Genomic DNA, 27,189 nt, shown 5'->3' on the forward strand with positions numbered 1-27,189 from the left:
TGCAAGCTTGCACCTCCCTCTGGTGTTGTGGAATGGATAGATAGCTGGCACAATAGGCGGCACAAGGGGGAAATGGCACATATCACAACTGCCCCCCGTTTCCCCGGAGACACTGGTGACCCTGGATGACCTCCTGCACCACCGCGGGGTCGTCCAGCGTGCTGAGGTCTCCCAGGTCGTCTGTGTCCCGCTCCACCACCTTCCTGAGCACTCGCCGCATGATCTTCCCCGAGCGTGTCTTCTGCAAATTCTTCACCACCTCCAGCGAAATCTGTTGTGGTATTTAAAGATGGCGGTTAGCGAAGAAATCTATGAACATGGGATGACGATTTCCATTGACCAATCAACGGTGTGCAGCGTCACACGTCACACGCAGCCTGGCAAAAAGGTACCTTTCGGCCCTGTAGTTCCTGCTCGTGAAGGGTAGCTAAAGAACCGAGCCGGGCCGACAAATGGAAAAGTGCCAAAGAAGCAGGCCAGCCCGGGCTGGCCCTGTAGTGGAAAAGCGCCATCAGTGAATCTCCGGTGGTCGTTGTGGATGGTGCGGGCCATCCCAGGCCAGGCCTGAGAGATACACAGAGCTCCGGACGTATCATTGGTACCCAGCACCTTGCCCAGAACAGAATAAATAATAGCACATATATTATAGGCCAACTTTCATTAATAGCAGGGTACAGGACAGACTCCAGAATAGGTTGAACTTTAGATTTCTTTTGATTTCATCAACGGTAAATGCAAAGCCTAGAATCAATAATAGACATTGACAGCTCTCTTATGCCTGGACAAATGATGTGACGGAACACACTTGACTAACCAGAAACACCAGTCAAGCAGATTTTCCAATGTTTTGGGCCTCTGAAATAGTGGGACCATGTATATAAAGGGTTGTAATTTCTAAATGGTGAAACCAATCTAAAAAAAAGAACAACATTTAATTACAGCTGACTCTCTACTTCACGTCATAGTAATTGTTTTATTTTGTAATGATTGATTTTGAATTATTTCCAAATTCTTAGAGTATAGAACTAAATTAAAACAAAATGCTTCCTCTTTCTAATACTTATGGAGGGCTCTGGATAAATTCAACCTATTCTGGAGTGAGTCCCGTTTTCTTTCATGATGTTATTGCAAAAAATTGAGGACCAGCACCCTTAATAGTAAGTGTACATACGTGTACATATTTTCTGACTATGCGCAATGACCTCATTGAATATTAGCATTAGTAACAATAAGAGTAGAGAGGAATATCTGCTTGCAAACATACTACACTAAATGTATGTCTTCATATACTGAGTGTATTCATATTGTAGTCACGCTCTTTTAATCTGAGATTATGTTTCTTCAGTGTAATAAAATATAATGTTGCATATTGGTTGTTCTTCAACACAGTTACCCTAGTCTTACAAATCCAATCACTACAAGGCAGATAGCAACTAACACAGAACAGTATGCCACCTAACCTCACAAAACAGGCACAGCTGTGAAACTCCCAAGAGCAGATTACGACCCAGAGAATGTTGTTGTGTCTCTTAGTGAGAGAGAGGGAGATCGGCTCAAAGAGAAACCACTCCAACTGTTTGACCAATCTGTGCGCTTCAAGAGCAAAAGCGACCATCGGCCACACAGCACGGCGGGCGGCAGATTTTTTAATAGGGCATTTGGCGTGCGAGGGGAGTGCGGGTCGTGGGACCGGCAGGGGGGGTGTGTGTGTGTGTGGGGGGGGGGGGGGGGGGTGGTTGAGAGTGGTGGCGGCTATCAAAAGTGACACAGCTGGTGCATGTTTATAATCCCCCCTTGCTGATCTGAGCCCTCGACCCTCCCGGGTGATTGGCACGCCACCTCGCTGTCCATGAGCAAGGGCCTGACCCCGAAGAAGGGCTGCATGGCCATGCCAGGGACGATCTCTGCATCCGCGTCCGACGGCCTGGGGGCAATGCAGATCCCACCTGTCTCTGTAAGAATGGGAATGCAGGGATATGGGACAATGACAGAGATAATAATGTTCACTGGTAGTCTAGTAATGCTGATATTGTTTGTACACTTTACACTTCTTCGATTCAAAAGAAGAGAGAAAGGTAGGGCAGAGAGATAAGTCAGAAAAGAGCAAGCTTTTGAAACGGACGGTTTGTTAGCATTAAGCCCTCGCATTGCTACAGATGTCGAACAGCAAATTACTACAATGCTAAGTAAATTAAATGCAATTAGGTTCGACTCGATCCCTGAGACCCGCTAATCTGGTACTGGTAGCACCGGCAGAGGGGAGCTGTTAACTGTAGGGAGTGGGAGCTGTAACTAGGGCACCAGATGATCTGACAGGGGGGCGTGGGCCAGCAGCCAGTCAAATCCTTGATTTCCCCTCTAATGGGCTATTTGTGCATAGATCAAACTGCCGGCAATTATCAATAATGCCATTTATTCATAATTGGAAAGGCAAAAAAAGTAGTTAAATAACATAATGACATAATCCCCTTTCTGAAGTAGGGTATTTGGGTCATATCTGTGTCCGTAATTCTCGATTTGTGTCCATGTTTAATTATGCATTTTTGCCATAATTGTGTGATAATTAACTTTCTTTTGCAATCACTTAATGAATCTAATTTGTTGGGGTCGAGGCTGAAATATATAGGGTCAATCTGAAGTCAATCTGAATGCTTTCCCTCGAAATCTATTTATTAGCAAAATCAGCTTTGATTTCAAAACATGTTGTATAGCTGATACTAAGCTACTTTGGAGGAGTAATATTGGTTGTGAGCCTGTTATTGTATTTAGTGAATCAGAATCAAAATTATTTTATTTGGCCAAGTATATTTGCAGGAAATATACAGGAAATTGACTTGGTGAGGTTGGTTCTCTTACAACAATACCTCCCCAAAAATGTAAAAGAGCTTTGTGATCAAGTGCTGACATAAGGATACAACAATGGTTTCAATATACTTAATATTCTATTCAGTCATGAGCCCACTTCCCTTTCTTCCTCATCTGCCTGAAGTATGCGCTTGCGGATTTAAAAGCGTTGGGTGTTTTAAGCATGAGCTAGAGGGAGCTAGCATCTTTATCATACTTCTCTCTCCATAAGGGGGCAGGGGGAGGGGGGTGTATACACACAGAGTTGGAGATATTGAATTTGGCAAAGGCCATATTGGCCCCTATATGTGACCTGATTTTCAAGAAACAAGTGTGATAACTTAAAATAACTGGTGAAGCCTTAGGCTTCCCCTTTGCCACAGAAAACATTCAAACAATGCTCTGAAAACATTACAGCAGCCATATTCTAAATGTGTATCACAATATCACAGATACAAATGTAGAGTATAAGAGAGATGGAGAGTGTTAATACGTAACATAATGCATTGCTTAAAATAAATGTTTCATTCATATCTCTCCTCGTCTCTGCTTTCCACTGCTGCTCTCAGGTATCAAGCTAAATGAGAGAAACATGAAATTCCATTGCAATTACCTCAGGGCAGGATGTGGTGTGTGTGTGTGTGTGTGTGTGTATTTGTGTGTTTGTGTGTGTGTGTGTTTGTATTTGTGTGTTTGTGTGTGTGTGTGTGTGTGTGTGTGTGTGTGTGTGTGTGTGTGTTACATAACACTTCTTGGAGTGAAGACAGATCAGTCTCCCCTTTAAGACTGGCAGCCTGCAGTTGAAGCGTTCTTCCAGAAAAAATCATGAACTCTGTCAATTTCTTTGTGGAGGTTGTGCTTACGCTGCCAGTGAACCAGACCAACAAAGAGCAGCAGACTAACAGTGAAATAGACTATCAGCACATGATCTGTGCTACAAAGATGTAGATGACCATTGATATCAAATATGTTTCTTTATTTCTTAAGGACACAAGAGCTGCTGGAACAGCAGCACTAGACAATGCTAGAACAGCCATGGATGGGGTCATTAACACTAGAACAGCCATGGGTGGGGTAATTAACACTAGAACAGCCATGGGTGGGGTCATTAACACTAAAACAGCCATGGGTGGGGTCATTAACACTAGAACAGCCATGGATGGGGTCATTTGAGTAAAAAAAGTTGTATACCTTTGCACTTGATCAAATTTCAGGACCCTCCTTTCCTACTTTTCCTAGATGTGTGCGTTCTACCACCCAGTATCCTTACATTTTCAAAATCACATCAGGATAAGCTAGTATAAAGCTATTTTGCATTCTACATTCTGTGTAGGAGGCAGGCTAATTTACAAGATGTGCTAACTAGTGGTCTTTGTGTGTAAGTATTCTAAAGACTATGGTCATTTGATCGCTCTTGTAATATCAAGTGTATTAGAGCTTGACTGAAAGGAAATCTTCTATACATTGTGGCTGTCCATAACCATGGTTGGTCACCTCTTGTCTACATTATCACATTCAGTATAACCAATGGCAGGATATAGCTCAAACAAACCAACTACCTGTAGTACAGCGGCTAAGCTCTCATATTATGAGGAATTGTGCACTTTTTGAAGAAAGCATGACATTTCTACCATAGTTAGTACATACTATAAGGTTTATTTTCAGATGTGGAGGGAAGTCAGATTTGACCCCAGAGGCCCGGGAGAGGTCAAATTCAAGATGGCCGCCAGGCCCTGTGTCTAATGTTCAAACACGCTTAATTTTAGAACCAAACAGAGTAGAAAAACACTTTAGGTGTCCTTTCCAACTAAGTTAAGGATGCCTATTCATTTGATGATACTTTTGAGATTGCCAGAATTCAAGAAAATGCATTTAGGTCAAGGTCTATGTAAAACTTTACCTCAGAAAACACAATTAGTTGTTCTCTTTTATTTATGAACTCTGTATTTATGAAAAAAATATTTTTTTATTGCCCTGCATTATTCAGTTATTAGTTATTATTTACTGGGATGTGTGGTTATTTTATTTATTCCTGCTAAGCACAGCGTTATCAGCAGATGGCCCTCTAGGGCACCAGTAGCTAACGCCAGTAGAGTAGAAGTCAGTACACTCCGTGATAGTGCAGTATGCACGAGACAGAGAGCACTTCTGACTCAATATCAACAGGTAAATATAACAAGTAAACTGACTTACTATGAACAGACAATATTAGTACACTTGAGTAAAGCCTTAGTTCCTAACTGTAACATGCAAAGACATTGAATTTGATTATAGCCGGGAATGAGTTTGCTAGCTAGCTATGGCAGCGCTGATCAAAATAATTCTGCTAGATAAACTAGTGTAGGTCTGTTATTAGTCTTTTTATTACTGGTTTCAAAGCAAGTTTCAGAATAAGAGTCATAGTACCGAAATGTTGTAGTAAATACATTTTTGATTGGACAACACCTGTCACGCAAACACTTCCAAAGAACATGTTGCCACTGTTCAGTAGGCCACCTGTCAAGATAAGGTCAAAAGACAAGGGAAAACTTGCAGTACTGAAGAGTGACTGTGGTCTCTTTTCAAGGCTGTACATCTCCCTTCAAACACGAGATGGAGACATCCAACATTTCTTCTCCCATGAAAACCAGGCAGCCCCACCAGCTCTGTCAACTGGAGGAAAACTTTGGGGTTAAAGCAGATCTACTTCGCTGCCTGGAGTCAGATCTGCTCGAAGACAATAGTGTGCCTGTGGCTGATGCAGTAATTCTCGATGGTGCAGCTGTGGTTCAAACGCTAAATCCTAGCACATCAAGAACATGTCAAGAGTATGGAGAAACAGTGTTTGCACCATACATCTCTGCTCAACTTCAGAAAAACACCCAAGTCAACCTTGTCTGGGATGTATACCTACCTGCCAGCCTGAAAGCCTCGTCCAGACAGAAGAGGGGAAAGGGCAGCAGGAAAAGGGTGGCTCCTCCTACTGTGATGCCTAAGAACTGGATGGACTTCCTTCGATGCAATGAGAACAAAACCGAGTTGTTTTCTTTCCTGTCACGCAAAGCTGTTCATCTACCTCTAGCACAGGGCAAGGAACTGTATGCAACAGATGGAACTGGAGTCTTCTGCTCTCCTGCTGAGTCATGCTTGGCCTGCCTTGCCCCATGTTCGCAAGACGAGGGCGACACTCATCTACTTCTGCATGTGGCAGATGCTGTGCAGAAAGGTTGTAAGAAGGTGACCATACGTACCGTTGATACTGATGTGGTGGTACTGGCTGTGGCTTCATTCAGCAAAATAGCTCCTGATGAGCTGTGGGTTGCCTTTGGTGTCGGGTCAAGCTTACGATACATAGCTGTTCACCAAATGGTTGCCACAATGAATCCTACACAGTGCCAGACTCTAACAGTCTTTCACGATTTCACTGGGTGTGACACTGTCTCTGCATTCGCTGGCCGAGGAAAGAAGACTGCCTGGGAGACTTGGAAGTCTTTCCCAGAGGTCAAAGATGCTTTCCATGAACTCCTGTGCATGCCAAGTGAGGTCAGTGAAGAATCAAAGTTACTGCTAGAACGATTTGTGGTGCTGATGACCGAACCAGTGAGAGCACGGAGGTGAATGATGCCAGGAAACAGCTCTTCACACAGAAGTTCAGAACTTTAGAGAACATTCCTCCAACCCAGGCAGCCCTCAAAGAGCACTTCAAGCGCACTTGCTACCAGGCCAACTGTTGGAACCAGGTACTGGTCCTGGATCCAGAGATGCCAGAGCCATCTGACTGGGGCTGGACAAAGGAAAGAACTGGGTGGCAGCCGCTCTGGACCACTCTCCCTGAAGCATCAAAATCGTGCCATGAATTAATCCGCTGTCGCTGTGAGACAGGGTGCACTGGATGGTGCAAGTGTGCCAAAGTTGCACTTAAGTGCACTGATCTGTGCTTTTGTTCCCCTCATGTCTTCCCTTATATCCCCTTATGTCTTCCCTTGTCTTTATATCCCCTCGTGTCCTCCCTTATATCCCCTCATGTCCTCCCTTATATCCCCTTGTGTCCTCCCTTATATCCCCTCATGTCCTCCCTTATATCCCCTCATGTCCTCCCTTATATCCCCTTGTGTCCTCCCTTATATCCCCTCGTGTCCTCCCTTATATCCCCTCATGTCCTCCCTTATATCCCCTTGTGTCCTCCCTTATATCCCCTCATGTCCTCCCTTATATCCCCTCATGTCCTCCCTTATATCCCCTCATGTCTTCCCTTGTCTTTTGTCGGTTTGTCGTTAGTTTGTTAGTTGTGTGTACTTTGAGTTCTGTGTACAATTTTGTTTTGGAAATTAAGCACCCTTTTGCATCCTTTGCCTGCCTATGTCTGCATAGTGTGTACTACTCCTCTACACTAACCATAACAATAGTGTCAAAATGGAAGCAAAGTTTCATGTAATCATGTAATTTCAATGTAATCTGACCTTGACTTTGACTTAATTGCATTTTCTTGAATTCTGGCAATCTCAAAGGTATCACCAAATGAATGGGCATACTTAACTTAGTTGGAAAGGACACCTAAAGTGTTTTTCTACTCTGTTTGGTTCCAAAATTAAGCATGTTTTAACATTAGACACGGTGGACAGGCGGCCATCTTGAATTTGACCTCTCCCAGGCCTCTGGGGTCAAATCTGACTTCCCTCCACATCTGAAAATAAACCTTATGGTATGTACTAACTATGGTAGAAATGTCATGCTTTCTTCAAAAAGTGCACAATTATTGTGCTAAGCCACTCTACTACTGGGGAGGTAGACATGGCTATGTTTTATCAGCTTTTAAATGCAGTGGACCCCACGGCCACCAGGGGGCCTACTGTTTGACCTTGGGTTTGCAATGTGTATTTGGAAACTGATTTGGAAACTGATTTGCAGTATTAATACACCACATAATAATACATTAAATGTATGTAGGTCTAGTGTTTTTAAATAGCAAAGGCCTTGTGTATAGGCTAGGACTATCAGTAGCCTATACTATTTACCTGGGTTTGCAATGTTATTGTGTATCAACATACATATGATGTAAATGAAAGTGTTTTGTTTTTCTTTATTATGTACAGTTACAGAGTTGCCTATCCTATAGGCCTAATGGTAAAACGGTATTTCTTTAAAAATATATATATATATTTCAGCACCTTTCATTTGGCTGCAGTGCCACACTTAAAGTGTATTAGGGGCCCCACAATGGAAATTTGAAACAGACCCCTAATTGTTAAATCCGTCACTGCTAACAGGTCTTAAAATAATTTGCGTTTGTTACAATATACATAATATATGTGTGTAGTAGCAAGGCAATTTCAAGGCAATATGTGTAAAGTAGCAAGGCAATTTCAACAGTTACCTGTCTGCCACCATGTGTCCACCACGGGGCAGCACCCACCCCCCACCACCCGGTGGTACCAGTCCCACGCCTCTGTGTTGATGGGTTCCCCCACTGGGAAAGAGAACAAGAAAGAGTTAACAGCGCAAGGCTTTTCTTTACATCTAGCCGTAGCTGGCTTGGTGTTTTAGTATAACAGGCAGTTGTGGTATTTGACCAAAGCATATCAATGGTTGACCTCTAGGGAGGATATGGAACACGTGTGCTGACCGAGGGAACAGAATTGTCACAGTGATTATCTATTCATAGTAGATCAGAAACAACACTTACAACAGTGGAGCTATTCTGAGCTACAGCACAATGTATGGAACTGACCTTGCTGTGTTAGTTGACAAAGTGCTCAGTGGGAATACACTGTACCCAGGGTGGGCACAAGGCATTTGACATTTTGAGGTATTATACAAAATAATTATATATTCAGCAAATAACTATATTTATAATTCCAGGACTGTGTTATTTACAGAGAAAACAGTCTAATGAAAGCATGAAACGGAACCATATGATACCAGGATATACTTAATAAAGAACATGTTAATAAGAAAATACATTTTAGAAAATACATTTGAAAAAAAGGTTTCTTCAAATGGGGTGCGTGAAATGTTTAAGGTGTGAAATTAGGAAGTTGGGAACCCCTGCAGTAGTCTACATCATAAATATACTGTATGTGCCCACTACAGTAGCAATACAGACTCTTACAGTTATGTATCCATCACTTTAGGATCATATGGTTCAGCCATGTTCCTAAACCATCCAAGGTAACAACATTAGGTTGCCACAATGTAAGGCTTGTGACCAACAATCTATTTACAACGTTTCCAGGGTGCTATGTCAAAGTTGCAGAGACATTTTTAGCTTGATGTTTGACATACCAGAGCCCAGGGTTTTGAAGGAGGAGCGGTCATATTTCTTCACCCACTCGTCTTTATACTTGCGGAGCAGGCGTATGGCGGTGGGAGCGCATAAAACTGGCTGAACCATCTCCCAGTACCTGCCTGCATTGTCATAACATTGTCAATGTCACACAATGGGCATACTGGGCCTCGTAAATGGATAGTTCACCCAAATGACAAAATCACATATTTGGTTCCTTTCCCTGAAAGGAGTGTATGGACAAGGGCAGACTTCAAACACTCACATTTGTAACCACAAATTAAGGAACCAAACATGTGATTTTGTAATTTGCGTGAACTATGCATTTAAAATCTTCCCAAAAGATAATGCTCACTGTCTGACGTTTCAGATGTCAAAAGGCAAGAGGAGGACAGAGACGTACAGTAATCATCAGCTTTAAGATGATGGTAAACCTACTGGACATACACAAAGGGACTATTTAGGACGGAATGTATTCTAGGTGGAAGTACAAGTTGAAAACTGCTAAGTTGTAACAAGACAATTTGAGAGCCTTAGACCTGAGTGTACTTTAAACAATATCACATTGATTCTTTAATGATGAAAGATGTTTGATAAAATGTTATCTTAAAGGAGCAGGGTGTAAGACTGTTGGAAATCTGCCACCTCTGTTCAAAGTTCCAAACAACAGCATCCTCCTTAATAATAATATAACCCCCCAAAATCGATTTGCAGTGCCGGATATTAACTGTTGTGTCTCTGCAAGTGTGTGCGATTCAAAGAGGCAGCAACCGGAGACAGAAAGGCTAACATTGGATTTTGTCTGATTTATTATCTCTAGTGACGCGTTGTATGGGTAAGCACAAAAAAATTAAATAAACGTGTTCTTCATTGTAGGATATCCCGTAGGATATCCCAATCAAACTATAGTGTGTTGTTGTGAGCAGTAAGGATATTGGACAATTAAAAGCTAATGTTAGCATTGACACTAACATCAGTCAAAACGACAAGACAGTGACAGCGGAGTTTCTGGAGCAAAACAGGATATACAGCGACATCGCCCGTGTACCAGGAGAACCTTGGTACTCAGTCCCCTCCCTGAGGCGTAAACGCCGGCGGCGAGACCGTAGGAAACGACGGGGCCGCCGGGGAGGCCTGCTAGCAAGGCTAAGACGTTGCCCGGACAAACCTGCTTTGCCAAGTATTTTCCTTTCCAACGTCAGGTCCCTGACGAACAAGATGGATGAACTGAGACTACAGGTTGCTAAAAACAACATCGTGGGGGATAGCTGTGTGATTATTCTGACCGAAACCTGGCTAAATGACACTATTGTGGACTCAGCTGTTAGCTTGGAGGGACGGACCTTACATCGCGCTGACCGAACGAAGCTTAGCGGCAAGTCAAGAGGGGGTGGGATCATAATATCGACGAAGGATAGCTGGTGCTAAAACACGAAAACTGTAAGTAGCCACTGCTCCCCAGACCTGGAATACTTGACTGTTAAATGCCGACCCACATACCTCCCGAGGGAGTTTAACGCGGTGCTCATAACATGTGTGTACATAGCGCCTAGCGCAGACGGCAGCCTAGCATTGGCGCGACTATATGAAGTCATCAGTGGCCAACAAAGCACTGATCCACAGGCTATTGACATCATAGCAGGAGATTTCAATCATGTCGACCTGAAGGCAGTACTACCCAAGTTCTATCAGCATGTGAAATGTGCAACGAGAGGAGAAAAAACACTGGACAAGGTATACACCAACATCAAACGTGCTTACAAGGCTAGTCCGCTAGCTCATCTAGGCATGTCTGACCATGTGTCAATCCTCCTGATCCCTGCATACACTACCATGGGGAAAAGTGCTCCCATCACCACTAAGACTGTCAGAACCTGGCCAGAAGGGTCCGCTCCACTGCAGATCTGCCTAAATGACACCCTATGGCAGGAATATGAGCATAAGGACCTGGAACAGTACACGTCGTCGGTTCTGAACCACATAGTGAACTGCACCAACTCAGTCACCGTGGACAAACGGGTCCGGGTCTACCCCAACATCAAGCCATGGATGACTGGGAAGGTCCAAAAACTGATCAACGAGAGGGACAACGCCTTCTTCGCAGGGAAGAGCACACCGCTGTACAGCTCCACCAGGGCCAACCTAAAGCGCGGAATCAAAGCGGCCAAGGCAGAGCACAGAGAGAAGATTGAGGAATGCCTCCTGAGCAACGACTCCAGGCGGATGTGGCAGGGGGTTCAGCAGATGACAAACTTCAGAGCCAACAGGCTCACAGCCGCAGAGGACGACCCCCTGCTGGCGGGAAAGCTGAACACCTTCTACGCCCGGTTCGACGAGGGGCGAACGGAGGTAACCGCAACACAAACACCACTCTCTCCAGCTCTCAGCAGCCTCACCCTCACAGAGCATGAAGTGAGACGCGTACTGAAGGCGGTGGACCCCAGGAAAGCCTCGGGGCCGGATGGCGTCCTGGGACGGGTGCTGAGAGACTGCGCCGACCAGCTGGCCGGGGTTTTCACCAACATCTTTAACCAGTCCCTGTCCCAGGCCACCGTCCCACCCTGCCTGAAAACCTCAACTATCATCCCAGTCCCAAAGAAAAGCACGGTGAGCTGCCTAAACGACTACCGCCCGGTGGCACTCACACAAATCATCATGAAGTGCTTCGAGAAACTAGTCCGGGCCCACATACTCACACGCCTCCCGCCCAACCTGGATCCATACCAGTTCGCCTACAGAGCCCACAGGTCCACAGAGGACGCCATCGCGACGACTCTCCACGCCACTCTATCCCACCTGGAGAGGGGAAACAGCTACGCGAGACTGCTCTTCGTGGACTTCAGCTCCGCCTTCAACACCATCCTTCCAGACAGGCTAGTGACCAAACTACTAGACCTGGGTCTATCACACTCTATATGTGCGTGGATCAAGGACTTCCTGACCGACCGCCCCCAGAGGGTGCGGGTGGGCCCCCACACCTCCACAGCCCTCAGCCTCAGCACTGGGTCCCCCCAGGGCTGCGTGCTAAGCCCCATCCTCTACAACCTCTACACCTACGACTTCACCCCCGTCCACCCCAGCAACTACATCGTAAAGTTTGCAGACGACACCACCGTGGTGGGATGTATCTCGGGGGGGGACGAGGCGGCGTACAGAGATGAGGTAGAGCAACTGAGCAAGCTGTGCAAGGTTAACAACCTGCTGCTGAACAAGTCAAAGACCCAGGAAATTATCGTAGACTTCAGGAGGAAAAAGTCAGAGATCCAGCCCCTGCTCATCGACGGAGAGAGCGTGGAGAGAGTCTCAACCCTCCGATTCCTGGGACATCACATGCGGGATGACCTGACCTGGAAGGACAACACAAAAGGCACCATCAAGAGGGCACAACAGCGGCTATACACCCTGAGATGCCTCAGGAAGGAACACAGCAAGCAGGAGATACTGGTGACCTTTTACCGCGGCGCAGTGGAGAGCATCCTCACCTACGGCATCTGCAACTGGTTCTCCAGCTGCACAACAGCGGAGAGAAATGCGCTACAGAGAGTAGTGAGAACAGCACAGAAGATCACCGGCGCCCCCCTCCCCTCTCTGGAAGAGCTGTACAACACACGCTGTCTCAGGAAGGCCTCCAAGATCTCCAGGGACCCGACCCACCCTGGGCACGTACACTTTACCAGGCTGCCCTCGAAAAGGCGGTTCAGGACCCTGGCCGCTAAGACAAACAGACTGAAGAACTGCTTCTACCACAGGGCCGTCCAGGCCCTGAACACAGCAAAGACCTAAGTTCTGGGCCCTGGACAGTCTGGACGGATTGTATGGCAGCTGCTGGACTGTAAAAATCAGGTGTAGTGCTGAGGCACAAACATGTACATTTCAAGCCTGCAAACTGTGACACTTTAAATAACGTGAAACAATACTATTGTGCAATATGACAACCCTAGTCGACTATCTGTACAGTATAGTACAGTGGATTGTGTACATAGCCTTTATTTATGTAAACCAGCTCCTTCCCTTCTTGTGATTTTTTAAAAAGTTTTTTTTTTTTTTTTTCCTTTCCTAACACCAGGGGAGCCACCCCTCCTAAATTTCGTTGTTTGGTACCTGTACTGTAGCAATGACAATAAAGTCCATTCATTCATAACACCTGACACTCAGAGCTAGGCTTTTGTAAGCATCCTCACCTAGGTCAGGGTATACTGGTGTACTCTCAAACAGGACGGTGGTCCCCCCATTAGACAATGGCCCGTAGATGACATAGCTGTGCCCTGTTATCCAGCCGGTGTCTGCCACACAGCCGAACACATCCCCATCATGGTAGTTGAACACATACTGGTAGTGCGAAAACAATGAAAGTACGATATTAGATAATGACCCACCATGATTGAAATGAAGTAGGAGTACCTGATGAGTAAACAATACTTGATATTAAAGATACCCTACGGATGTTTAATTGCTGATTGTTTAGGCTCCCCTAAAATGAGTTTCGATTGTATGGTTAATGTGGAGCAGTGGCGGCTGGTGCTAAAATTTTTGGGTGGGGCACAGGTTATGAGGGCATGCTCCACGGGGAAGAATATCAACTTTAAAATCTGGATTTACAGTCGATTTTAGCATGAGAATAACAGTGTTTCCCCTAGGTTTGCTGCCTTGGGGGGGTGGCATGGACCGTGGCATGGACCCCCCCCCCCCCCAGGGGGTAAGACCCTGCGACATACCAGCGTCATGTCCAGGGGGTGTACTAACTTGTACATTAAGCCGCCTCACTCTACGGAAACAGGAGATAGGCTCCTTCCCTATGGGCCATTAGGCTCGAGAACCATCGGTTCTCAAGGCTACTTACTTATGTGGTCTTGACTACCTGTCCACTTTCTCACCTGGTTCTTGCTGTCTCTCTCTGGTGTGCCGACACCATCCTGCTCTCTCTCCTTCTCTCCCTCTCTATCCTCCTCTCTCCCTTTTGCTGTCAACCAAAAGGCAAACATAACAACCAGAGTATTTATAATCTAATAAGAGGTATAAATTGATCCATATCAATTTATAACGTAATTATAATTGAATTTTGGATTGCTGTGGGCAATGCAGTCAGATAATGTCATTTTGACATTACTCTCTCACCTGGAAAAAATACATGTCCAACTATAGTATACTATACAAAACAGACATTTCAAATGCTTCAATCCACTGTCCATGTACTGTAAATATGCCATTATGGTATTACCAATGAAGCCCAATTCTAGCAGAATAAGAAAGTTCTGTTCGGAAAAAAAAAAAAAAAAATCTTAGCATGTGTAGGCCCTTTAATTTCCACCTCACTGCTATGTTTAGCCAACTTGAATGCCAACATGGCCATTTAGAAGTCTGTCCATCACCACAACACATAGCTAGCTAACGTTACTCTCGCTGCTATGTTATGATTAGCTAAATTGATGCTAACGTAGCATGCGAGCTACGAGCTAGATAACGTACAGTAGGTGCGAGCACCACAATGACAATAGGCTACCGTAGCTAGCCAGCTACATAGCTAACGTTACTAACACCAGAAGACAAGACATACAAACTGTGGTGAGCTACATTGCTTGTGTAACATTAGCTAGTAGCTATCCATTTTTCACTCATACACGGCCGGAAAAGTGAACAGAAATACAACGCTGACTTACGGTGCTATCTTGCGGCTGTCTTCACAAAGAGCTCCAGGATGCTTTCGCTTGAGGTGCTCGTTCATTGCAGATGTACTGCTGTGATAGGCCATTTCATTTCTGCACAGTTTACAGACCACCACATTGTTTTCTTTTTTTGTAAAAGCCGGAAATTGCAAAACGTCACGTTTGACGTCAGACTTAACAACCGGATATTCAGGACGCAATTTTTTGCGCCCCGGCCGAGAAATAGGAGACAGCCAATTGGAGCGCTGCTACAGCTCACGTGTAAGCGAAAAGTATTTGGCCTGCGATAGACTTGCATTGACCGGCGACCCGACTCCTCCCCCTATGTATTTTAACAGTGAATTTTACACACACACAGATAAAAATGTTTATTGTATTGGAGGATTTTTAATTAATGCTGATAGGCGCCGACAGAATATCAGCCGCATTTTGTGAATAAACAATGTTTATTTAAAAAAAAAACTTTTACAAATCGCAACTAGGAAGTGAAGGTGGGGGCGGCGCCCCAGCGCCCTCTATCGGCCAGCCGCCACTGAATTGTGGAGCTTTTTTATGACACTTAGTATACTGTATTATTTGGGGTAATCTAATTGGTTCTGGTACCAAGAGCAAGGGCTTGTGGGTAGAAGGGGCATTCTTCTTAGCAAGTATGTAACTTGTGGAGTTGTCTCTGTTCCCTCTTTTATTTTTTATTTTGTATGAAGTTATGCACGGTACTCACACTGTCACACCATCATCGAGGGTGCATTGTATGCTGGTTGTTATCGTCATAGGAGCTATTGCATAACCCACAGCCTTACACTTCGGTGATCGCTGTGGGATACTTGCAGACCGTAGAACTTCAACGACAAGTATTGTCTTGTCTTCCATCCTCAACCTCTGTGTTTGGCTACAACTAGCATGCTTGCTAACCCTGGTGTCAGGCGAAAATAAGGTCATCTTTCCCTGATGATGATTTCTTGCTAGCCATTTTAGCTAGCTATCATGACACAAAAGAATGTGGCCACCATTGGCATTCTCCATGGGATGTGACATTGAGTTATAATATCTCTCATTCCTGGATCCACATATTCCTGGATGGCATAGGCTCAATTTACAATAAATATTGTTGAAATATTATTGAATTGTACTTTATTTGATTTGATTTGACTACATACAGACATTGAGGCATAAGAGGTCGCTTAGGGCCACAACCACTAGAGGGGGCCACACTTAAAAGTACAGGGCACATTAAAAATCTTGCTTAGCGCCACAAAAGTCCTAGGGCTGGCCCTGGTTAAAATTAAGTAACTGTAGTTGAACTACAGTCATCTAACCTTTGCTGTCACCATCATAAAGTGGTAGATAACTCAAATTACTCTACAGCATGATTTGTATTGATTTTAAAACAGTGATTATGAGTTTTATTGAACAGTCTGAAAATGCATTGCATATGATGATATGACGCACACGCTAGTTGCAGTATTCAAAGCTCCTGTTGGATTATATCTCATTGTGTCTATAAAAAATATTATAATATAGTAATATTAAGAACCCTATCTCTATCTCCTGGTTCCAGTCCTACCTCTCCAACAGGAAACACTTTTGTAACCATCAATAGCTCCAGTTCCTGCCCAGCCCAAGTCAACCAAGCCGTACCTCAAGGCTCTGTGCTTGGACCCCTCCTCTTCACTGTCTACATGCTTCCCCTCAACCAGATCACCCGCCACCACGGCCTAAACTTCCACTGCTACGCTGATGACACCCAACTGTATCTCAGCACTAAACCATCCTCAGCTCAGCTCCCCCTTCAATCTCTTGTCAGCTGCCTGCTTGAAATAAAAACATGGATGTCAGCTAACCTACTCAAATTCAACAGCAAAAGAACTGAGCTCATGGTTGTGGCACCCAAGACGCTGTTCTGGAAGGTTGGTGACTTTGGCCCAATCCCGATTCCCTTTTCTACCCCTATGGCTCGTTTTCGAGTGTGACTCGATTTCGAGCCAAGGCCTTCGAACAGAGCCACAAGCCGTCGGGGTTGAAATCTACCCCTATGAAATGGGACAACCCTTCAAGACTGATACGTCATCAGTAGTATCGTAGAAAAGCATTGACGCTCGCGACTCATTCACAACTTCACTTTTACGGTATCAATCGATCAAACAAGTCATCAAATAAAAAAGAACAATGCTTCATTATCAGACCAATGAGACCATGACAGAATAACGGCGCTCTAACCTGTATGAAACCTGTGCTCCTACCCTGCCAGTCTGCACTGATTTAGGACAACAGTGCAACAACTTTGCGGCTGAACTTTAGTTAAATTTACGGCGTCATATACCATCAATGGGAAACATGGAAAAATGCATGACTTACAGATTTAATTTTATGACGTTCCGAAATCCGAAGTGACAGGAACGCTGGAGAAACAGCCGCTGTCCACTGCATTAATTAACTACATGTCCTTGATGAGTCTCCCGCTCACTGCCCTCCATCAAAAATGGCACATCCATCGATAATATTACATAATAACAACTGCTCGGATTAGATTGCGAGTTGTTTTGGTATAATAAGTGCCACAATACAGATAGCGTCATATACCACCAAGGGGGGGGGGAGGGGGGGGGGGGGGGATTTGCGCCTATCATGCACATATCAGCCTGTGGATAGATAACTTTACATTAAATATGTCTACCATCATCCGCTGTCAAACACCACCATTTATTTCTAAATAAACATGAGTGTTCATCTCTGTAATCGCGCACCGATGTTTTTCTATGGGGAAGGCTGTGCTTGACGATTCCATTGGACTGACACCGGGCAGAGGAACAGGGACTGTCACCCTGTGACAAACGCGCCGATATGAGTGCTCCGGTGTCCTGCTTTGATAGACTAATGGAAGTGATCAGGTAGGCTACCAGTCCTCTACTGCTAAACCCGAGCGCGCTGGACTGTGGAACTTTCTATGTTAAGCATAGGCACCTCGGCATAACAGCGATTTTTTTGTTATGCTTGTTGTAAAGAAAAGGTCTATAATGCATTGAAATGACATTAGTACATCAGACATTAGACATTAGACATCAGACATGGAAATATGTCATATGCGCGACTGTCCACAAATCAGCCTGTAACATTAGACACAGCACCTCGACATAAAAGCGATTTTTTTTGTTATGCTTGTTATAAAGAAAAGGTCTATAATGCATTGTAATGACATTAAACTAAGATAATAAGATGGTTATCATAATTTTTCAAATCTTTATTAATAAGTAATTACAGAGAAAGTAATGACATTTCCGCATTGAATAGAGCGACATAACATTTCTGTAGATGATTCGCAATGCATCCTGGAATCAAGGGGTAGCGTACCCCTACGGCTTCAAAGCTAGTCTGGTCCTGGAATCGCTCGAAACGGAGTCATAGTTAGCCCTTGAAATGAAGCCATGGCTCGATGAAATATGAATTGGGACACCCCTACCCCTAAACTTGAATGCGCAAAATGAAGCCATAGGGGTGAAAACTAAGCCGTAGGGGTGAATTGGGATTGGCCCTTTCTCCTCCAGGTAGATGATTGCACCATTTCCCCATTTCCAGAAGTCCGCAACCTGGGTGTCATCCTTGACTCCACCCTCTCCTTCCAGTCACACATCAAATCCATCACCAAATCTGCCTTCTTCCACCTCAAAAACATTGCCAGACTCTCTGACTCTCATTCGTCACCTCCCGTCTGGACTATTGCAATGGAGTCCTGTTTGGGGTACCCAGCAAAGCCCTGGACAGGCTCCAGTATGTGCAGAACTCAACTGCCAGGGTTCTCACCCACACCAAGCCCTGGCAGCACATCACCCCCACCCTCATTCACCTGGCTTCCGGTCAAGTTCCGCATCATGTACAAAATCCTCCTTCTCACCTACAAATCCCTCCATGCCAGTACCTAACTGACCTTCTCTGCAGTCCTCAGACATGGGTCTGCTTTCCACCCCCCACACCAACCTACGAACCTTCGGGGACATAGCCTTCAGTCTGGCAGCACCCACCCTTTGGAACTCTCTCCCCACAGTGATCCACAATGCCTTTACCCTGGACACCTTAAAATCGGCCCTCAAAACCCATCTGTTCACCAAGGCCTTTGGCCCCTAGTTTAGCTTTGTCGCTGTCTCTGTGTTTTCTGTTTGGTCTGTCTGACTGTTTTTCTGTAAAAAATAAAAAAGCGTTGTAAGGTTGGAGATCTTGTCCTCCAGGTGGATGGCTGCTCCATCTCCCCATCACCTGAAGTCCACAAACTGGGTGGATTCCACTCTCATTCCAGTCACATATCAAATCCATCACTAAATCCGCCTTCTTCCACCTCAAGAACATCTCCAGACTCCGGCCATCTCTGTCAGACTCTGTCACAGCGACACTCATCCATGCCTTCATTTTCTCCCGCCTGGACTATTGTAATGGAGTCCTGTCCGGGTTACCTGACACTGCCCTGAACAGGCTCCAGTACGTGCATAACTCCGCTGCCAGGGTTCTCACCCACACCAAGCCCTGGCAGCACATCACCCCCATCCTCACCCGTCTGCACTGGCTCCCGGTCAAACACTGCATCACATTCAAACTCCTCCTGCTCACCTACAAATCCCTCCATGGCCTGGCCCCCCAGTACCTCTCCCATCTCCTCCACCACTACACCCCATCCAGAACTCTGAGGTCCTCTAACACGGGCCTCCTCATCCAACCCAGCGCCAAACTCCGGACCTTTGGGTACAGAGCCTTTAGTGTGGCAGCCCCCACCCTCTGGAACTCTCTACCCACGACTCTCCAACCCTGGACATATTCAAAACTGCCATTTTAGTAGCTGTTTCACTGTTTCTTGTTTTGTGTGTTTGTCTCTCTGGCTCTGTTCTGTTTGTCCCATTCCCTTGTAAAGCGTCCTTGGGTCTGTGAAAGGCGCTATATAAATTTAAGTTATTATTATTATTATTATTAAGGGCACAACTGCATGTCATGCAAGACCTACATGAAGGGTACACTGCAGTCAATGTAAATGACCACTGGTTGGTATGTGATACTATGCTACCCTATGTCAGCCTGTAGTTGTTGACTAGCATTGACCAGCATGGAGAAGATAAGCATGTTTGTTCTTTTGACAAACACCATGGGTTAGAGGTGTAGTACCTGTGCGAGTGGTAGAGAGCTCACCCTGTGTGTGAGGGAGGCATAGAGCAGGTAACCAGCCTGAGTATGGACCAGACCCTTGGGCTTCCCAGTGCTGCCAGATGTGTAGAGCAGGAACAGCACATCCTCGCTGTCCATGGCAACAGGCTCACACACCACATCCTCTTTCATCATCTCCTAAAGAGACAAACACGTCAGCTATCTAAAGTCGCAATGTAGCCATTTATTAGTCTTTTTAGATATGTATTGCTGTTATAAACGTAGTTTATAAAGGTCTTCATAAATCTACACCAAAGAACGTATAATATATGAACAATTAATCATTGGCTTTCCTATTGGCTCACTTCCTCCAGAGGAACGTCCTTGTGTGTCATGACGACAGGGTTTTCCGTTCTCATGGCGACGAGCACTTGCTGCACTAAGGGGCAGCTCTGGGCGGACATATCCACAGTCCTCTTCAGGTCAGTCACCTTGCCGCCCCTTACCCCCTGGTTGACCGTGATGACCGTGCTAGACTGGGCTGAAGTAGAAATATTGACCGCAAAGGCCGTCAAATGATTCTAACATTTATATGCAGAACCACACCATTTGCAGCTAAACTACCTAAATAGCCTGTTACTTCATATTCTGTATGAACTTCATATGCCATTTAGGGAATACAATAAATGCTGCATTTTAGAGGGAGACACTGTTTTTTTTATTATTTTTTTGCTGAATAAGTGTCTCTTCAAGCAACCTGGCTTTTAAAGTAGATATAACACAAATTAAGCTAAAACATAGTTTACAACAAACTGAATGGTAGCTGTAAACTACACTCATACAGGCCAAAGCTAATGCGTGCTGCCACAGAATGGAACAAGACAGCGAACTGCCTCACTCAATCTCAATTCTGCCACTGAAGCCAGGGATTAGTGAGACTTGACCCCAACTCCACAAGGTGAAGTGGGAGACTCTGAACACTGAAGTCTGCCAGTAAATAAGGTCAAAAGCCAATCAAAGCCTCTGACCCGACCAATCAAGTAAGCCAGAACTCTGATATGGCCAATCATTATCTCCTGGTCATGGGGAATACTCACCTCATGGTGATTTTGTGATGTACGTTAATATGGTGGTTATACTTTCATACACGAATAGCCTATTGTTCAAGAGTTAAGAAATGTGTTACCTAACCTTTCATTACAAAGTATGTGTAGGAAAATGCTATTTGTCACTTGCCTCCCACTAAACAAATTAACACTTTTAAGGCTTTATGAGCCTTCACAAGTCACCTACACTATGGCCCAATCCCATTTCCCATTTTTACCCCTACCTCTCGTTCTCGAGTGCCACTCGCTTTTCGGCTTGCCCCTTAGAACAGAGAACGGGGTAGTGGTTGAAATCTTACCCTATGAAATGGGACAACCCTTCAAACCCTTGATACATCAGTAGCAGTGGTGTAGTCTACGTGATACGCAGGACTACGCCGTATACCCACTAGGAAAGGACAAGGATTTGCGTATACCCACTAGAAAATGCGCGAGGATACGTAACGGCGTTTTGTGACAGAACTTTCACTTTCATTCATAAAATTCACCCCGTCTGTGTTACGAAGCACTTACTTCGAACTTTCTGACATGTTTGTTATCGCATAACCAGTCGTTCAGAATGCTAGTCTCAGTATTTCCCCTACAGAGCCTTGGGGTGGGCGGGCCGCGAATTTGCGAAACCTAGGATGGTAGGGGGAGGCAGCCAATGAGGGAGTGCTTCGCCAACCAATCAGGTAGCGGTATTGCCCTGCCTCCCCTTACCATCCTAGGTTTCGCAAATTCGCGGGCGGGCCAGACCTCCACACACAGCTTCGTGCCGCTGGAGAATGCTTTTGGTTTGTTTTGTGTGCGCGTGCGCGTGCGACGCGAGAGAGTTTTTGCAGGGTGAAAGCTCTGCAGAAGAAAGTAAGCAAGTTGAAACGTTAGCAAATATAATTACTGTGTTCTGACAGAGAAAGTTGGTTCAAATTAGTCGTTATTATTGTGATTAGAAAGTGTCTGATTATAGTTTCATGGTGTGAATAATAGTGTCAAAGAACTAGCAAGCTAGCTAGCTCAGAGGTGATTAGATGAGCTAGTCTGCTGCACACATGCCAGCTAAAGAGCTAACTGGAGGCACTTTATTATTTTACTTAAAGTAGATATACAATCTTTCTTATTCTGCTAGAATTGGGCTTTATGGTAATACCATAATGGTATATTTACAGTACATGGACAGTGGATTGAAGCATTGGAACAAACCCTCACTCATTGGAAATGTCTGTTTTTTGTAGTTGGACATACGATTTTCTTACAGGTGAGAGAGTAAGTAAAGACAGTATCTGACTGCATTGCCCACAGCAACCCAATATTCAATTAGAATTATGTTATGATTTGATATGAATTCAATGTATACCTCTTATTAAATTATAAATACTCTGGTTGTTATGTTTGCCTTTTGGTTGACAGCAAAAGAGGGAAAGAGGAGGATATGGAGGGAGAGAAGGAGAGAGCAGGATGGTGTCGGCACACCAGAGAGAGAGAGCAAGAACCAGGTGAGAAAGTGGATAGGTAGTCAAGACCACATAAGTAAGTAGCCTTGAGAACCAATGGTTCTGGAGCCTAACGGCCCATAGGGAAGGAGCCTATCTCCTGTTTCTGTAGCGTGAGGCAGCTTGATGTACAAGTACAGTCCATGCCACGCCCCCCCCCCAAGGCAGCAAACACTGGTGTAGATGCATACTGTATGCATAAGTGAGTGTGGTGGTGCTTATGGGGTGTCGCTACGGGACAGGTGTCGCTCTGACTGGGAGGGCAAAATCACAGTATACCCACTAGAAAAAACTAGACTACACCACTGATCAGTAGTATCATAGAAAAGCATGGACGTTCGCAATTCATTCACTACTTCTAAGTTTCACACTATCAAGTCACCAAATAAAAACTTTGGACTTAAATTACATTTCGAGCATCATATGCCAAAGGGGGGAAATGCAACATGGAAATAATGTCAAAATGCGGGACTGTCATGCACAAATCAGCCATAAAACTATGTTGTAACGATAGCTCAGCATACTAGCGATTTTGTTATGTTTGTTATAAAGAAAAGGTCTATAATACATTGAAATTACATAAAACTAAGATAATAATATTTTAAAATATTTATTAATAAAGAAAATAATTGCATTTGTGGTTTTCTTTTGTTGCTTGTGCGTTCACCAGTATCTTGCCGATGATTCGCAAGGCATTCTGGGAGATTTCGCATAACACTCCGTTTGGAGTGTGCCTTTGAAAAAAGACCAACCTCACCATCTCTGATACGGTCCGCCAGGGCCTCGGCGCTGAACCCAGCAAAGACCACGTTGTGGGAGGCGCCAATGCGGGCGCAGGCCAACATGGACGCCACAGCCAGGGGGCAAGGGGGCATGTAGAGGGTGACACAGTCCCCCAATCGCACCCCATGCCTCTTCAATAGGTTCCCCAGGCGACATGTCAGCTCCAGCAGTTGTCTGTGGAGAGAGATGTCAATCAAGTTGGGTGATTAAGGGGCAGTGGGGGGGGTCAGTCAAATTATATCAAGGATATTTACAACATGAAAACCGGTTGTGTACCAGAATGCAGTCTGTAAATAACCATTATGTACACGGTATAAGTTGTGATTTCCCTAACCTGTATGTGACCCTGACCTCCGACCCTGGTTCATCTCTCTCCCAGATCAAAGCAACTCTGGACAGGTGTGAACGTGCCGATCCAAGCAGTTTACTACACACACACACACACACACACACACACACACACACACACGCGCACACACACACACACACACACACACACACACACACACACACAGTCTTAAAACTGACAGTGTCATCTGCATTGTTATTCTTTCCAACTCAAATTAGCACAGAGCTCTGTACCAGCAGGCCATTCTATGAATAGCTTGATTGTTTGAAGGCAATGCCCTGGTAAATACTTTGGGATAAATGTGTTGTTATTTTACAACAAGCGAGCCTCTGTCTCTGTGCAATGAAAATCTCAACAAAGTGTGTAACTACAGTTAAAAAGTGTAAACTACAGTAAAAAGTGCAACACATTTTTTTTCAGAATCATTCCAAAAAGTCTGTGGACCTGCCTAATTTATCAAACGTGAGGAAAACAAATGTGTGTGTATAAATTGGTAGTAGGCCCAGGGTTCGAGTTATGTGGGAGCCAATGGGAGTTGAGCTCCCATAGAGATGGTCTGAGGCTCTCTGAGCTCCCATGAAGGCAGTAAAATCAAAAATCTGTGGGGGTCGCTAATAGTACTTTACCACAACTATCATTTGATCAAAATGTCAATGTAATGAATATTATTTAATTTATATTATAAATCTTGTAAAATAAACACGTTTTTCAAAAGAACTACGCGCACCATTAATCCCCTGTGAATGACAGTATGCCTTTGACTGCCTGCACTTCACCACCAAGACACCATGGGGCGCAGTAGAATATTGTGCAACAGCAAAAGGTTGATTAATCAGCTGTGCGGTAAACCGTTGGAACACACAGTGCACAGCTGATTAATCAATTAAACCAATAGAGTGAGACACCAGTTGCCTTTCAGGAAGTAGTGAGATCGTGCACCTAGCCTATTATTGAGAAGCAAACATTCATTAATTAGCTATACAGGAGTATATACATACAGTAGCTACCATGCCGCCCAAAAAAAGGCCACTGCTGCCGACCGGGTCATCAAGCCTAGAAAATGTCGGGTTTTTATCAAAGAAACCTGCTATGACACCTAACGTTAGCCCTGCTGCTACTACTGTTACTACTACTGCTGCTACTACTGAGGACTCTGCTACCTACTGAAAACAGACCACTCAGCCTACTGAAAACAGACCACTCAGCCTACTGAAAACAGACCACTCAGCCTACTGAAAACAGACCACTCAGCCTACTGAAAACAGACCACTCAGCCTACTGAAAACAGACCACTTTGGTCTATCTTGTCTCCGTAAAGGTAAGGTGGCTTTTACTTTTTACTAACCTAGTGTACTAACCTAATGTATTTTTCGCTCCTTCTGTATAGCAAAAATAACAAAATTATTGGCCGAGATACATGTGTGACTATCGCTTTTATAGCTGTTGTTTCATGTGGGGCTGTTGATGTGGTGAAATGAGTAGCCTGCAGCTGTAGCGTCAGGATATGTTGGGATTTGAGGATGAGGATGATGTTTCTGTACCGGTACCGTTTTTAAAGTATCGATTTGTCACCGGTATCGAATAAAACCCAAACTGTACCCAACCCTAACTATATGTTTACATGCCAACTAATTAGCTAATTCATTTCTTTCATTTAGAGCTGAGGGGAGCAACAGAGAGACGGACAACAGGACAGCAACAGAGAGACAGACAACAGGACAGCAACAGAGAGACAGACAACAGGACAGTAACAGAGAGACAACGGGAGAGGAGAGCAATAGAGACAGAACTGAATGCACTGAACCTTTTTTTTATTCTTTGCATTATTAACACTGTTGTGTTATTGTGTTATTAAAGTGTTTAAGTGTTTTATGGTAAAGCATTATGAGTGGTGTGTGTGTGCAGGGTGCTCGTGAGTTGTATATTTTGGGGAGGGGGGAGGCTTGTGTATGGGGGCGGGGGGTCCTCACACAAAGGAGTAGCCTAGGGCCACTGACCACCTTAATCCGCTACTGCCTATAGCTAATTAAAACTTGTAAGTCCCATCGCTGTGTGGGCATGATTCGCGCGTGCATGAGAACATTTCGCACTGTTATTTTGGAGACCCCCACAGAGTTCAGCTTATAACTCGAACCCTGCATGTGTGACTATCGCTTTTATAGCTGTTGTTTCATGTGGGGCTGTTGATGTGGTGAAATGAGTAGCCTGCAGCTGTAGCGTCAGGATATGTTGGGATTTGAGGATGAGGATGATGTTTCTGTACCGGTACCGTTTTTAAAGTATCGATTTGTCACCGGTATCGAATAAAACCCAAACTGTACCCAACCCTAACTATATGTTTACATGCCAACTAATTAGCTAATTAATTCCTTTCATTTAGAGCTGAGGGGAGCAACAGAGAGACGGACAACAGGACAGCAACAGAGAGACAGACAACAGGACAGCAACAGAGAGACAGACAACAGGACAGTAACAGAGAGACAACGGGAGAGGAGAGCAATAGAGACAGAACTGAATGCACTGAACCTTTTTTTTATTCTTTGCATTATTAACACTGTTGTGTTATTGTGTTATTAAAGTGTTTAAGTGTTTTATGGTAAAGCATTATGAGTGGTGTGTGTGTGTGCAGGGTGCTCGTGAGTTGTATATTTTGGGGAGGGGGGAGGCTTGTGTATGGGGGCGGGGGGTCCTCACACAAAGGAGTAGCCTAGCGCCACTGACCACCTTAATCCGCTACTGCCTATAGCTAATTAAAACTTGTAAGTCCCATCGCTGTGTGGGCATGATTCGCGCGTGCATGAGAACATTTCGCACTGTTATTTTGGAGACCCCCACAGAGTTCAGCTTATAACTCGAACCCTGAGTAGGCCTATGTGCAATTGCACACACTTTTCGACATTCACAACATTGTTGGTATTTCGACATAACATACAGAGGAGCTTGTTTAAAAGCTAAGATTTAAGATGGGTTTCTTTTATAGGAATAAATCTTGCCTTTACCAAAACAGCAGACAGACAATCGACATCTAACCTCATTATTGAAATTCAACACAATGCATTCTAGATGACAACATGTATAAATAGCTGTGACAATTCTTACCGGACACGTTCAACTTTCCCCCTTCAAACCACTTTATTTTGCCTTGACTCAAATCGCAGTTCTGGACAGTGTAGTGGAAGGGACTTATCCAAGACAACCTTTGACGCGCCAATGCACCCCAAAACCTGTCACTTTGGTTGACGGAAAACTCGTACAGTCCCGAATGGTCGCTTACACCTTCAAATCCAGCTGCCTCGGGCATGTAGGACGCTATATTATAGCGTCCACCCAAGAAAAGTTTACAATATTTTAAAATCCGACGATTAAATGAAGAAGAAGTGATCGAAGAGTATCTCCAAAGCGACCACATCATGACACTTTGAGGACCCTATCAGGAGCTCTCATTCAATGTCACTTCGACTATGCCGTAACATCATGGTACTATAGAACCACAAAGGCCCATAAAACAAGACTCCAGACAGCCCAAAATAAACTGGTTAGGCTTCTGCTAGGCCTCAACCCTAGGACACATCTAACCGCTGCTCATTTT

The 27,189-nt window shown here is 44.6% G+C and overlaps 1 pseudogene across 1 annotated transcript; it reads right to left on the minus strand.

Annotated features, from left to right (window-relative positions):
- Positions 1 to 82: 82 nt before the first annotated feature.
- On the minus strand, positions 83 to 26,901 carry LOC308152195 (acetyl-coenzyme A synthetase 2-like, mitochondrial; annotated as a pseudogene). The gene is made up of 11 exons: positions 26,700 to 26,901; positions 23,586 to 23,678; positions 23,226 to 23,425; positions 20,256 to 20,431; positions 19,936 to 20,088; positions 13,288 to 13,435; positions 9,106 to 9,228; positions 8,198 to 8,290; positions 1,840 to 1,952; positions 508 to 615; positions 83 to 271 (listed from the first exon to the last, which is right to left on the minus strand). The product of its transcript is annotated as an acetyl-coenzyme A synthetase 2-like, mitochondrial (transcript).
- Between the last annotated feature and the right edge of the window lie 288 nt (positions 26,902 to 27,189).

The sequence above is a fragment of the Nansenia antarctica genome (assembly GCF_963989245.1).
Source record: "Nansenia antarctica genome assembly, chromosome: 1".
Taxonomy (NCBI): domain Eukaryota; kingdom Metazoa; phylum Chordata; class Actinopteri; order Argentiniformes; family Microstomatidae; genus Nansenia; species Nansenia antarctica.